This window comes from Ictidomys tridecemlineatus, chromosome 8 (assembly GCF_052094955.1).
Source record: "Ictidomys tridecemlineatus isolate mIctTri1 chromosome 8, mIctTri1.hap1, whole genome shotgun sequence".
Taxonomy (NCBI): Eukaryota; Metazoa; Chordata; class Mammalia; order Rodentia; family Sciuridae; genus Ictidomys; species Ictidomys tridecemlineatus.
In genome coordinates, this window is record NC_135484.1 from 40,898,905 (window position 1) to 40,914,928 (window position 16,024).

At 34.0% G+C, this 16,024-nt stretch overlaps 1 long non-coding RNA gene across 1 annotated transcript in view; it reads left to right on the top strand.

Annotated features, from left to right (window-relative positions):
• Positions 1-7,595: 7,595 nt before the first annotated feature.
• Positions 7,596-16,024, top strand: part of LOC144366064 (uncharacterized) — a 9,718-nt gene continuing 1,289 nt past the window's right edge. The window contains exon 1 of the long non-coding RNA XR_013424912.1: positions 7,596-7,656. This is a non-coding gene — a long non-coding RNA (uncharacterized LOC144366064). The remainder of the gene's footprint in view (positions 7,657-16,024) is intronic.

Below are 16,024 nucleotides of genomic sequence, written 5' to 3' on the forward strand. Positions count from 1 at the left end.
TTTAGTGGTTCAGTCTAGCTAAACATATCAATACAGTTTCTTCAACTTCTTCAAAGAACTATAGGTTTTGCCTAATTAAATTTCTTTTTTTGTTTATTCTTTCTTGTCTATGTTGGGACCCTTTATGAACTTGTTTTTTAATTAACTCTGCTCTTCTTCTGGCTTCTTAAAATGGAAGCCAAAATAAATAAATAAATCTGATCATTGATTTTTAGAGCTTCTGAAAACTTTTCATTTGCATTCTGAAAAGAAATGAAGAATCCCAAAATGTTTTATTTTGTGGGTTGGGTCTGTATCTATGATTACATGCTTTAATAAAAAATTAAAACAAATTTTATAAATATTTATTAACTATTAAAAATAACAACAATAAATCTATCACATTAACAGAATGATATTTTATGTAAAATAACTATTTTTAATAAAAATGTTAGTTGGAAATAACATTGCTTTACATTTCTGCTTATCTGTGTTGCCTGACTTTATAAAAGACACCTGGATTTCCATTTCTGCTTCTCAGTTTAGTCGGTTGAAATATATTTTGGGTGGGATATATAAATAGAAATAAACCATATGCAAATATGTGATTGGAAAACAGAGGACAGATTTTTTTAAAAAATTTATATTTTTTTAGTCATAGGTGGACTCAATACCTTTATTTTATTTTTATGTGGTGCTGAGGATCAAACTCAGTGCCTCATGGATGCTAGGCGAGTGCTCTACCACTGAGCCACAGACCCAACCCCAGAGGACAGATTTTGATAACTACTTTAGATAATTGTGGATATTCTTCTTTGATACTACACCAAAGCTCAATAAGTGATAGTTTTTTAACGATTAATTTCAATGTAGAATCTGAAACTATATCTTTGAAATTTTGATACACTTTATATTAAAATCTATTGGTCTACATTGAACTTTAGCTATATTATATTTTCCTTGCTTCTTTATACTGCTTTTATATTTTAGTAACATCATGCATTGGCCATTTTAAAGCTATCAGTTCACTGAATCACCAAGATCTTCCAAAGAATGACACATTTCATTATATAACATTCAAAAATCACATTTCTTGGTATGACCAATACTAAGATACTTATCATTAGGAAAGTCTTTAAATATTTGACACTTGAAATTCATTAAGTTTATGGTGGCAGATAGAGATTTCCCAAAATTCTAAATTTCTTATGAAAGCTCAAATTATTTATTACTAGCAACAAAAGCTATCATTTTTTTTTCTTTGAAGTGACAGTTTCATTTCGTTCATTTTTTAAAAGTGTCTTCCCAAATCTTCCAAATCCAAGTAGTGGTTCTTTGTTGATCTGTCATTATTTCAATGATCCTATGGAAACTTGGCTAGTTTATCTCACAACTCTAGCACACAGCTTTTCTTGAAGACTGCGATTACACCCTGGTACACAGCCAACTGCACTCTGGGTACTTCCACAGTGTCATGCAGCATTGTATGGAGGAGCGCACAACAGGGTTTAGATTTAATAAAGTTAACATTTCTACTTCCTTATCAATGATATTCTTTATTTAGGGGGTGGTGGTACTGGGGGTTGAACTCGGGGACACTTGACCACTGAGCCACATTCCCAGCCCTATTTTGTATTTTATTTAGAGACATGGTCTTACTGAGTTGCTTAGTGCCTCACTTTTGCTGAGGTTGGCTTTGAACTTCTGATCCTCTTGAGTTACCCTCTCAAGACTCTAGGATTACAGTGTGCACCAGTGTGCCAAGCTCAATGACATTCTTGAGTGAAAGTGGCACTTCTTTCCTTAGTATACTGTGGTACAAAATTCAGTGATTACAACTGCAGTTCATTGTCTCTGCCTTCACTCATGCTAAAGCTCCAGCAGTTCTACCCCTTTTTGCTTTTTCACCATCAGTACAAATACCAATGGTGTGGGGGGGAAAGGCAAATGATATCTTAGTTTTAATATGAAAAAGGCTTCCTCAAAGTGTCTTGGGTGATTCCCAGATTTCTAAAGACCATAGTTTTAGAATTCTTGGCCTAAATCAATGAGAATAGGTGTACATGTATACACATTTAATAATGCTTTTTCTACTAAAATGTATTCTTTAACAAATGGTATCTTATTTTATTTATTGGACATAAAAAAACATCTTTCAGACTTCAAACAGCTTTTGTGTGACTTATTGCTTTCCTTTGATCAAAGTCCAATCTGAGTAAGATTTAGGTAATACAAGTATCTAGAGAGAACTTAGGAATCTTTTCTTCTGTTCTTAATTTCTTTTGCTCTTAATTTCTTCTGTTCTGTTTAGTCCATGTAACCTAACTCCTGTCTATGTTTTTTTATATGTGTTTTGTATGATGGACTCTCAAGAATAAGTTTTTGATTATCTGTACTTATTATAAAAATGGTGGCTGGCCTATATTGGGCTATGTATGGTTGACACTCTGTTATGTACTATATATTCATTAATTCATTTTTTCCTTATAGCAATGTTTTGATGTGGGAATCATTATTATTCCTAGTTGAACAGAAGAGAGCTTGATAACTACTCAGAAAAGAAAACGTGTGTCAAATGTATGAAGTCAATTGTCTAAAGTTCCTCCCTTTTATAATAATATTAGCTGCCCTCTTACCCTGTCACTACTCATCAAGTGGTAGAACCAACACTCAAACCCAGTTATCTAGAAAGTCTAGTTTTGTTAATGAGGACTAAATACCCCAATAGAGCAAATTCATTACACTTGGCTCCTTAACTCAGCTCCTCGGTTTTAGAGGTTGATTTTCTGTCTATTTTCAGCAGAGTGGAGTAAGTGCCATCTACCTGCCCAAGGTCTAGATAATCCAGCACTCTATCCCTTGCCTCCTGTCCCAAGTAGAAAGCAGCTTCCTTTAGTAATTGCACCAGCTCAATTTCCAGCTTGCTTCCCAACTAATTAAGTACCTACTTACATATGCTTAATAAAATTATTAAGAAATTTTAAAGGTATATTTTTTGGTAGCTGGAAGTCTCTGCCAAATCTTTTTTTGGTAAATTTTCCCCTTCTATTAGTTTATCCACATGTGGGCATTTTGACACAGTGATTGCAACTAGTAGACTTCTAAGACAAACTCATAAAATATTTTTGTCTCCCAAGAACTTAAACAAATGTGCTGGTGTTGGAAGGAAAATTGCCATTAAAATTGCTTTGGTGTGTAAAGTGCTTAAGGTTTCATAGATGGGAAATTCTCAAAGAATAAAAGTAAAAATATGACTGAAAATACCTGAAAACCCTTTAGTAAAATATTATGTCTATCTTCTCTTTTACTTTTACATATGGGAAAAGAAAAAAACAAAACATTGCAATACATTTTATCTTTACTTCTTTCCTTTGATCAAAGTCCAAGATAGTTTCAAAAAACAAAAACAAAACAAAACAAAACAAAAAAACTCCTCTCTGCTAAAAGAAGAACAACATTCTCAAAGAGAACATAAAACTTGATATTCTAAACCTTACCATAATCTGAATTTTATTTGGAATATGATATGATAATGTGACTGACTATTGAACTTACTAAAAACTAGTGACACACTAATATCCAGAATGTTCACTGTTAGTATTCGGCTGGTTGGTGATTGTGAATTTAGCATTTCAATAAAAATAAACTAGGTCAATTTTCTTATCTTTGTGAATACTTAAGGTTGAAGTGTGTTTCCCACACATATTTGCTATGATATTTAACAAGCTAAAAATATAATTCATTGCTGGGAAATAAGCTAGTAATAAGTCAAATAAAAGCTGTTTGAAGTCTGAAAGATGTAGTGCTTCTGAGCCCTAAGAGGAAAAGTGACATTTTTTTACTGCTCCCAAAAGACTTCTGATATCTTAAGTCTGTTTCTTATTATTTCCTCCCCATTATTTTCTTAGACATTTTTTTCTTATTCTTCCACACCTTCAGACACAGATCATTAGAGAACTTACCTGACCTACAAACAATTGTGCAACATTTATATTAGGTGTTATTAAGGACCAATGTGTTCCCGAAGGTTATAACAGAATGTGTTCCAAATATTCTTCACTAAGAAGACATTTAATTTTTAACATTTTGAATATAAGGAATTGTGTTTCCTTCTTTGTGATTGATCACCCAACTATTTGCCACTGGAAATATGGGTTTCATTGGTCAGCCAAAAAAATGTTTGAAATCTGTGAAATTTGTCTTACTGTTGTCATCTTGTGGGAAAATGTAAAGCCTATAAGTCAAATTAATGTGAATATATATTGAAGCCAAGCATTTGAAACAAATTTTTTTTCAGGAATGTTATTTTTTTTATGACATTAGTTGTTTAATGATGAATTCGACCTTCAGTTTACAGATTTAGAATCTGTGAGATCTTTCATTCCCTGTAAGTAACCATTTAAACTCTCTTAAGGTTGTCAGGTAGGTCTTTGTGGCACAAACTTCCTTTTCTCAAAATTCCCTTCTATTTTGCCCATTTATGATTCAACTTTTCCCTACTGTAGAAATAAAGCAAACATTCTCATTCTGTGTTTCCCTTTAACAATTAAGCATAAAGGCCCAATGTGAGTTCATCTTTGAAAGCAGATTTGAATAAAAATATACATATATATACCGCTTTATATTTAGCCACTGACATTTTCACTGAATAATGTGGCTAAACTGAAGCATAGCCAATGTTATTTTAATAACATCTTCTTTTTTTTTTCTATTTCCTGACCTCTAGGAGATTTTAGCTAGTTAAATAATTAAGGTACAGAGCTTTCACTTGCTTCAGAGAATGCATTCAAAACTTCAGTTTTGTAAGACAGGAAGAACTCTGGGATTTTGCCAAAAATATATATATTTCTACTTTAAACAAAAATCAAGGAACTTTGGTTTGTGTACAGGTGAGTCAGGAGAGAGATGGGGTTGTGAGGGTGTAAAAGGACAGTAGAGTCAGACATTATTACGCTATTCACTTTGTATGGTTACACTAGTGGAGTGCCTCTGAACCATGTACAGCCAGAGGAATGAGAAGCTGTGCTCCATTTGTGTACTATATATCAAAATGTATTCTACTGTAAAATAAATAAATAAGTAAATAAATAAATGAAGTTAACACTAAAGAAAGAAACATGCACATTTCATTTCTTTTAAAGTTACATGGGGACTCAAGAGGTACTCTACTCAAGAGTAGAGTTATTTGATCACATATAGAGTTCTGTGCTTAGTTTTTCACTAGCACAACTTTTTAAAAACTAAAACTAATGGGAATCTGGTATTATATAAATAAAATTAGTTATGTATTAGGAAGAACATAGAAAAATCAGATATAATAAATGTACCTAAAATGCAATGGCTTCGAGAGGAAGAAAGTTTGTTTCTTTCTCATGTAAGTTCAGAGGCAGAGGGGCAGGTAGGCAGCTCTGCCCTAATAGGTCTTCGAGGATCCAAGCTTTCCTTTCTCTTTTTAGCTCTACCATTTCCTAGGAGGTTGACTTTACTGTAAGGTAGAACTAGCTTATGAAGAAGTGTATTCCAGATACATTAAGAATTGTAATGCAAACCGAAATTTTGTAGGCTTTGGCCAACATCTTTCCAACTCCCCAACTCTCCAGTCTTTGGTATCTACAACTCTATTCTGTTTCTTTGAATTCAACTCTTAGATTCCACATATAAATGAGATCATGTGATTTAGCTCCTATGTTTTATGTCACTTAACATATCCTCTTGTTCATCCATGTTGTCACACATGACAAGATTTCCTTCTGTTTTCCAGGTTGAACCATCTTCTATTGTATGTATGTACTATATTTTCTTTATCCATTCCTATTTTTATAGGTGTTTAGGTTGATTCCATTTCTTAGCTATTGTAAACTATGCAACAGTGAACATGGGAGTGTGTACACTAATCTGTTTTTTTAAAAAAATTTAACTGTTTTTTTGACATAAGGAATTAATTTAAGAGATCAATTACACATCATTGTGACTATAATTAATAATAAAGTATTTTATTCTTGAAAATTGCCGAGAGTAATAATTTAAAAATCCCCACTTCAAAAAGTATGTGATGTAATACATACGTTAACTTGCTCAACTTAGTCATTCCACAATGTATATGTACCTTTAAGCCATCATGTTGAAATTTATACTATCTTTGTCAATTTAAATAAATTAGTGAGAAAAAAAAGAATTTTAATACAAAAAAATAGCACATATATAATGGCATAATTTGGCGCAAACATACTTTATATACAAAATTGTGCAGTATATGGGTAATAATGAGTGTAATGAATTCCACTATTGTCATGTATTTAAAAAAATAAATAAACAAGTAAATAGTATTCCAGACTATATGAGATATGGGTATTACCCGGATGAAAAGACTAGAAGAGTGAAAAACTGGGTTGATATGTTATAAAAGTGTTGGGAGCTGATGTATGGGTAAACAGGGGCTTATGGATATAAAGGAGTATATAGATATCAAAAATATTTATGGATATAAAGGGATATGGATAAAATTAAAATTAAAGGGATAAATTTGGGACCTTTTAAGGAAAAAGTTTTAAAGCAAAACTCTAAAAACAATGAGTTATTCCTAAATCATGGGCAGGGAAGACATTTTAACCTGTTATGTTGAAGATCAACTCAAGATGGGATGAGATGGAAAATTGAAAAATCTAGAGAGGAAAATAAAGCCATTCATATCATAGTTTTATGTATCAAAAGCTGATGACTCTTTATCAAGATTGTACGATAGCATGGGGGTGGGTACCATTCTCTAACCAATGGGCACTCTAACCAATGCGGACGCCACAGAGAAGGAAAGAGCCAAGTGACCGTGGAGGCACTTTCTCTCATCTCTTACTGTTCAACTTCTGTTATCCCCCAAGGATCTTCCAGAAAAGCCAAGGAAGAAAGCTCTCAAATCCCCATAAGATTGGATTGACAATGATCCTCTAAAGCAGGACGAACCTGACATTTTCTGGGAAGGGTCCGATAGTGACTATTTTAGGATTTGTGTTCTATGCAGTATCTGTCAAAACTACTCAGTTCTGATATTGTAAGGGCAAAAGTTATCATGGGCTATACACAAAGAAATGAATGTAGTTGTGTTCCAATAAAACTTCATTTATAAATAACAGGTGCAGGGCAGGATTAGGCCTCAGGCCATATTTTATTGGCATCTGTTCTAAAACAATGAAATGGAAAGAATTAAGTAAATTAGGCAAAGTTACTTTGAACTTTAAGTTTATGAGAGTTTACAAATAAATTTTACCCTCCTGGATATAAAGTAACTGAAAGTTATTATTATCCACCAAGGTATTTCTTGAAAAACTAAAAATTCATTTTTATACAGTATACATTTTAAATAATATGAAATAAATATTATATTAGAAAAACATTCCCTGAGCAACAATACTTGAGAAGCAATTCTTTTAATTAAGATGCACTGCCACATATTTTTCTCAAGTAATCAAGGCTATCAGCATTCACAACCTTACCTACTTGGACAGTAATGGTTGAGTGATTAATAGCAATTATCTCAAGACCTCACTCTAGGCCAAAAAGAGTAAAGATTTTCTTCATTGTAAAAGGCCTTGTCCTTGGTATGTAAGTTTTTCTTATTCTTGACACTCCTGGGCAGAATAGCACTTTGGGTCAAATTTGCTGTTTCTAACCAGAGGCTCCATGGTAAGTAACTGTCTGTCCTAGTGCTATTATTTATCAACAGTTAAGAACTCAATTTGGAGTTCTTTAAAAATTTGAGCAGTGCTCTGTGATGATAATGGCAGGGACTGGAGGAGCTTTATAGTTTATAAAATAGTTTTTCTAAATTATTTTGGATTTCTCAATACCATTGAGGTAGATAGGGAAAATGAAAAGACGTTTTTGTTGTTGTTTGTTTTTGGTGCAGTGGTGGTTAACTACTGAGCCACATCCCCAGTCCCTCACCCCTGTTTTTTTTTTAAATGTTTTATTTTCAGATAGGGCCTTGCTAAGTTGCTTGAGGCTGGCTCTGAACTTGGCAATCCTCCTGCCTCAGCCTCCTGAGCTGCTGATATTAGAGGCGTGTGCCATTATGACCAGTGAGCTTCTTGTTTTTTTTTTAAAGAAGATAATAAAATCTAAAACATGAAGGAAACTTCAGTCCATAATTGTTAAGAAAGAGCTGAAACAAAGAAAAGATCCTGTTTTCTGAGACCGCCTATCTAGTCCACTTCTCTGTTTCAGGCTTGTCAGTTTTTCCACTCTAATATCTCCAGAGTCCATGACCTCTTTCTACTTCCTATTGAGAACTTTGAGATGAACTTTCTAACAGTTACTGGAGAAAGAATTATGATAACAACTCAGCAAATCAAAATATGAAGCAGCAGCTGTATCAAGGCTCCCAGAACAAACATCTGACCTATGAGCCAAGAAACTGGAGTTCTGGGCCCTCTTATTCTGCATATTAATTGTGTGTCCTTGGACAAATCAAACAACCTGTCTGGCGCTCAGCTTTCTTATCAGCTTCATTAATCTAAAAATGAAAGGTCTGAATAGGTTCCCTTCTACACATAGAATTCTGGAATAGTAGTAAAGGTGTCTATTTCTAAAAACAAAATAAAACACACAAAAAAAAAAATCTTTCTGTGTTGCTTGCTCTTAAAATTGTTGGAATGAGTTGCAGACTGCAAGATTGTGGCTGCCAATTCTTTAACAGTTTGGACTGTGCAGTACTAACTTAAACCCACCTGTGGGAATAGAGTTGGAAGCAACACACCATCTCAGCTTGCTCTGTTTGTGTTTTCAAACCACTAAGGGAAGCTGGGTTGAGACTGGTTTTTGGAAAAATACAGAAACTATCAACCTCCAAAGGAAGATAATATATTAATGACTTTTGATCATATAACTGATTTCCTATTGCATTGTTTTAGGATTCAGTTATGTTGGCACAAAATAAGAAACAATATGGTTACAATGTAATCTATGAAGATGCCCCAACATAGAGCACAGGTGCATGCTATTTGAACACAACAAGCACAGTTTAAATTTTACATAATTGATAACTTTCAAGCTGCAATAAATAGGCTGACATCAGTAGGACTGCCTGGCTAATCTGCATTGCTGGACTCTCTCCTGGGAGATGTCTTGTCTCTTATCTTCATTTATCATCAGGACTCTATCTTAGCTTAAAGCTTTTCTGAAGACAAAATGGTCAGTCTCACAATTAACATCCGCTCCATGCCTCTCTTTCCTCTTTTTTCTTCTTTTAGTTTCTGATCATTAAACACATGAGTATAAAGAAGGATACAAACTTGTCAACAGTAACCAGCACAGTTGCCCATACATATATCTTTAGATCTACCAGACAGCCTTGTGGTCAGCACCTGTTTTACTGTTCTGTAGACAAAAGGTCATCCGGTTAAGAGGCTAGATGCTGAACTGCTACTTCTCTAATTCCAGAAAGTAGCTTCCCATCCAAACACATAATTAAAGAGGGCAGCAGCATGTATTCCAGTATGATGATGCAATATTTTGAGAAGAGTCTGTTGGTAAAATCAGTAGCACACCCACGTAGTAATAAGCGTATTTGACTACCACAAGGTTATTTTTCTTGCTCTATGAACATTTAAAGTCCAGTTTATTAATTGTTTTTATAAATAAAAATCCAAGATTCATCCATATCAAAATTAATATCACATAATCTGATGAATACAATGCCTTAAGGGATGCCTGAGTACTCATATTTGTTGTAACAGACGACTAAACCAGTTAGGGTCACTCCAGGTGAATTGGGTTGACACAGAATAATAACAGAGAAATACCTTTTTCTTTGGGTTCTGTGACGGTTCTTCTGACCCAGCTGCCACAAAGGAGGCAAAGCAAGCAAGAAAGAGAAAGAGCACGCCTCAAACCCGGTTATATTGGGGAGCAGCCATTCAAATGAGGCAAGGGGTCAGCGGGTTGAGTCTAGCTTCATGTTGTCCTGCTGGGAGCAGTTTGACTGACATCTTGGAAGGCCATGACCATCTCATGTGCTGTGTGATGACCAAAGGCAGGGCAAGCGAAAAGGACACATATGTGCACAGCCCAGACATAGATTCATAGTCTGGCAGTCAGCTTTGTATGCTCAAAATGCTCACAGATCACACACACAGATGTGGCTGGCTTGCCACATCTCCACATTCCCATCACTCAAAGCTAGGGGGCACTCAGCTTCTATGTGGCAGCTCCCAACAAATGTCAGTTTCTGTGGTGTGAAGAGCTTGCCAATGACCTTTTCCAAATCATCAATCCTCCCTTTGTTTCAGCAATCTGGATTGCAATTATTAAATACAATACATACCTTCTACTTAAAGGGAATCATAATTTTAATTCTTTTATGAATCGTAAGCCTATTAAAAATTCTCTATAAATATGTAATATATTCCTACTAATTTGCCTGTTATAATTTGTTGATTCTAGTAGTTATTTTTCTCCACATTGAAATTACATCTTTAGAAATAGTTTTAGAAATGTCTTAATTATCCCCACTGCCACATACTTTTCTTCTTAAAGTATATTGAGATTGCCAACCAGAAACTGGCAAGAATTTTTTGCTTTCTTTGTATCTTAACAGGGAACACGTTTTAATACATAAGCATAATTTCATTGATTATGGAAACGAAAAACCATTTTTTACTGAGGAACTTTTCAAAAGTGATTACTGATGCACAGATGAAGCATTGCTCACCTCACTTACTTCTACCTCCAATGTCGTGTTTGTTACTCAAAATGTATTGCATAAATAGGGAAAATGGAAATATTGCTCCTTGCACGCACTTCCCTAATTGCACGGCACTTTACTATTACTAAGAAACTCTGTTTACAATTATGATTCCAAAGGAAAGAAAACCCAGGAGCAGATGAGTAACAGTTTAGGTCTAATTGGAAACTTTTGTGTATGTCACATTTTAAGAAATTCCAAAAGATTTTTCTGCCCTAATCCTTCTTGGTAATCCTGAAGTAATCCTTGGGAGAACCAAGAGAAGACAAGAATGTGATGTGCTGATCTTTCACGCCATCTGTAGCTGTAAACATCACTGGCCCTCTGAGAATATAACTGGAAAGAGGATTTTGAATCATACCACCTCCTTCCCCATCTGCAGTGCTTCAAGAAGTTAACGTACTTTTTAAAAACCTCGGGAGAATGGAGACTATCTAAACTTATTTTTCTAGACTTTTCTACACATCTATCAGGATGAATTCCTGGACAACGAGTCATTCCTGAAATGAATAGAACTTGTCCTTTGCTGACAGAAGCTGAAGGAAGGCTTTCAAACCGTTTCTCTGAGTCTAGATAGAGAAGTTGTAGTGGATGATTAATAAAATTTATAATTCACATGATCCTGCTGAAACCTCTTTGAAAACGGTAAAAAATGTACTCAGATCATTTCTGCATGAAAATTAGCTCAGACACTTCATTGAAATGAAAAGGCTGATTAGAAAAGGAAGTGAGGAGAAAGAATGCCATGGTTGAGATACTGTATCAGAGAGACCAAATTCCCCAGGGACTATCTTAATGTTCTATTTTATATTGTCTGTATAAGTACAGCCTCATAAAATTATTCTTTCTTCTCTCTCCTTATTCCAGAAAGAAACTCCTATTTTTCTATAGCTACATTTCTCAGTGTAGCAATCTGAAAATTCATTTTGTATTAATTTATTTGATGTATTACTTAGATGTTATTTATCTGAATTTTTATTTTGGTAAATGTAGAAAAAAAATATTAAGATTCAAAGACAATGAATGTGGGTGGCAGATATCTCTTTGACCTTTGATTTCAGTTCTTTGGATTTATGCCCAAATGTGACCTTGCTGGGTTATATGGTAGTTCTATTTTTAGTGTTTTTCAGAACCTCCATATGTTTTTTATAATGGATATGCTAATCTAGCTTTCTTCAAACAGGTTGCAAGGGTTCTCTTTTCTTCACTTCCTCAATAGCAAAATAATAAACATATGGAAGTAACCTATCAACAGATAAATGGATGAAGAAAATTTGACACACACACACACACTCTCACACACACAAATTCAATGGAACATTATTTGACCTTGATAACGAAGGAAATTCTGTCATTTTCAATAACATGAATAAACCTAGATGGTGATATACTAAGTGAAATAAGGGAGACATAGAAAGATAAATATGACACAATCTCACTAATATGTGGAATCTAAAAAAGTCAAACCCACAGAAACAGAGACAAGAATGGTGATTACTAGAGGCTGGGGGATGGAGGGATGGGCAAAGGGAAGATATTGATCAAGGGGTACAAGGTTTTAGCTAGACAGGAGAAATAAGCTTTAGAGACCTATTGCACAGAATGATGACTATAAATATTAAAAATACATCTGAATGTTTCAAAATTGCTTATTGATTTACATTTTAAATGCTCTCACCACAAAAAATGGATATGTATGTAAAGTGATAGACATGTGATGTAGTTTGATTTAATCAACTCATGATATAAACATATATAGAAACCTTAATTTTGTGTCACACAAATATATATGCTAGTTGGCAATTAAAAATAAAATTCAATTTAAATTCAAAAATAAAATTAAATATGATGCAAAGACAGGTAAAATGGAAGGGGCTGCTTTTCAACATTGAACCATCTTCTAAAACAAGGAACTTCATAAAGCATTCCTTTCATTGCCTTCATCTGGCATGTTTCTTTTTATTAAGATTAAAGTTTGACAGAGATGAAAGATCTCCTGCTTTACACAGAGATATACATTAACCAGGAAGAATTTCTTAAGTGGAAACATCCATGCAATAACCTTATTTTATTTTCATCTCTTTATCTAATACATTTTCTAAGATACCTTAAAAAAGGAAGAGAGAACTTTTTATTTTTTAGACAGTTCAGATTATGGATGCATTTAACTAAGCAGACCTAAAAATACAGAAAACTTTTTTTTTAATTCACACTTTTTATGTCATATAGAAAAAATACTGAGATAACTGAAAAAGACTTCATTTGAGTTAAGATATTTGGTGCCATGTTGAAATAACTGGCACTTACTTTGTAGCTTATACTACTGGGTATAAAGGTAAAAGTAAAAGCTGCTTTCAAAGTCCCAATGACCTTCCTGCACCTCAGGGTAAAAGCCATGCAGATATTTTCAACTTGGATTTACATGGAAAATACATTTTTATTTATTTTGGGCCTGTGGATAGTTCTGTCTCATATAAGTTAGAATGTTTTACAAGTTGTTAACGCATATTTCTACCTGGGCTCTGAGTAAGGAGCATTCCCTAAACAAAATAAAAATCCTGGGCTATAGATCCCATTGGCTTGTGGTCCAATGTTCTCCATGATGAAAAATTAACTGCAACAATTAATATTTGTTTGGGCCATTTAGCTCAAGCAGATGTACCATCCATCCATTGTGGAGTGGTGAAGAGTGAGGATATCAAGACATTTTGATCTTAGGAAAACTATCTGAAAGATAACATAAAGATGCATGGTTAGAATGATAAGGACCATAATAAGGAATCAAAACAAAGAGAACAATAGCAAACAGTGAAAAGAGAATATAATAGGCTTATCCAGAGGAAAACAAAACGAACAAACAAAAAAAAAAACTAACAGAAGTTCTAGAAATGTTCCATATCTTCCCAGAATTCTCTAAATACTGGAAGCCATCCAGGCTTAGCAATGAATTCTCTTCTTTGTTTACACATACTTCTAATGGCCTCCCTTTTGTGAACTATAGATTCCGTCAACACCTACATGTGCATATCTGAATCACATATGAAATATAACGTGTTCATAACTGAAGAGGTCTCACCCTCAAATCTCCTTCACCTGCACCCATTTCCTCCTCAGTTAAGGACTCCACTCTTTCTTTCTTTCATCACACCTACATCACCTGTTGTTAAATCCAGTTGGCTCTACTCTCTCCATAGATCTAGAATCACTCCAGTCTCACCACCTCTGTTGCACTTAACCTGTTCTGAGCACTCCTTGTCATGTCTCCCTAAGAATATAATAGATTATTGTCTCTTGGCTTCCACCCTGGAGTCCTGTAATCTGAATCCAATGCTGCAATCTGAAGTAAGTAAGAGCTAGTCATTCTCTCAGAATCTTGCCTTACCTTCCAAGTTCACTCGGAGTAAAAGCCAGCATTTTTCAAGTATCCCTCAAGGTTCTCCTCATTCTGACCCATTGCTCTCTAAGCTCATCTCACTGCAGTCTCTCCTTGCTCCCTCCACTCCAACTACGCTGCTGCCTCTCTTCCTTACACTCTGGCTATTTGTACCTGCTGTTCCTTTTATCTGAAATTTCCTCCTCCAGGTCTTCTCATGATCTTCTTCCTTTGCTATTTCAGATCTTAGATGACTCATCAACCCCTCATCAAACACCTTCCTGTCCCAGAATTTTCCATTTAAATCTGCAAATTCTTCCCAACAGTCAGTATTCCCTGTCTAGCATTTGCTCTTCAGAAGTTATTCCATCTCATATAATATACTTTACTGATTTGTTTGATGTTTTCTTAAATAAAATATAAGCCTCAGTGTTAAGTTTTGTTGTCTGCTAACAGGATTTCTTCAATACCCTCGATGAGCTTTCCTCCATCTATCTTCAGGAAATGGTTTTCTTGTGAGGAGAAAGAACACAATACTTTTTAAAAATAATATTTCTTATGCAGAATTTCACTGTGAAAAAATATTTAAAAAGAGTATTCAATTAGATAAGGGATGATGAAGAAAACAACAAATTAAAAACGGTTTAATATTTTAAACTAGGGAATTTGGATAGAGAGGTTTATAGATGATTCTGGGAACATTGGGAAATGTTGTCACCTTAAGTTAGAAGATGACTAATTTGTTTTTTATTTTGGCAAGTTGTCCCCTAGTTATTTTTTTTAATGTTTTGTAAACAGTTTTGTCTGAGAGATATAGTTTGGTGTTGGATCAAAACTTCTCCCATTTGATTATTTAAGGAATTATTATAAAAATTTCTCAAGTGTAGGGTAGGGTTTTTGAAATATTTTACATTTTATAAAAACATTTAAACACTAAGGACCTTAGGAAAAATGAGACTCTACTACTTTTCAAACTTGTCAATGCAAATTTCCATCATTATAACATGCTTTTGTCATATGACAATGTAATAAAAATCACATAGATTTTTTTTTTAGTTGAAGTATCATTTATTCTCAATTTTTATAAAAAGTTAAAGAAACAAAGGCCTTTATTTAAGAGGGGGAATTTTCAGGATGGACATTTAAAATTTAAAGCCTTGATTATTCTTCTGTTAATCTTTTTCATTTCAAAATGTGGCCTTTGATTTTGTGCCAAAGCTCCTATTTTTGCTTTGCTACGAAGTTGCCTGATGGATGATGATATTGTCCATACTCTGGCTTGTGATTCTTCTCAACATTGTCCTGGTGAATTTTGTACAAATAATTTTACAAAGGGTATTTTGTTTCTTATCACTGCCCCATGGGAACTTGCATCTGGCAACTTTCTAATAGTGATTATAATATTCTACTAGAGTTGAATCAGGACACAAGCTGTGAAGTATTCTATTTAAAAATCCATTTCTGGGGCATTAGCCGAAGGTTTATGAGGGTATTGTAATATTGTTTAATGAAAATGGGCGTTTCTTAATTCTGTAGCTGTGTGAATAAATAGAATTTGACTAGATTTCAATAAGGAGTTTAAGATTTACCATTATGTTAATATTTGAACAAATTACCAATATTCAATACCAGAAAAATTCAGATGCTGATTTTTAAAAGTGAGTTAGATATATATATATATATATATATATATACTTACATTTTTTTGTCTTTATCGGGTAAAAATTTATGCTCTGATGGTTAATAGAAGTTCTAACTTCTTTTCTTCCTCTCCTTATTTATTTCTGGTTTGGACCCATCTTTCTATCTTCTAAATATTGAACTGGCTCAAAGCTCAGAATTGGCTTGTTCTCTTCTCAAGTTATTCTGACTTCCCTGAGCTCATATCTAATCTAATGATACTAAAACTTTTATCTCCAGTCTAGAACTTGCTCCTG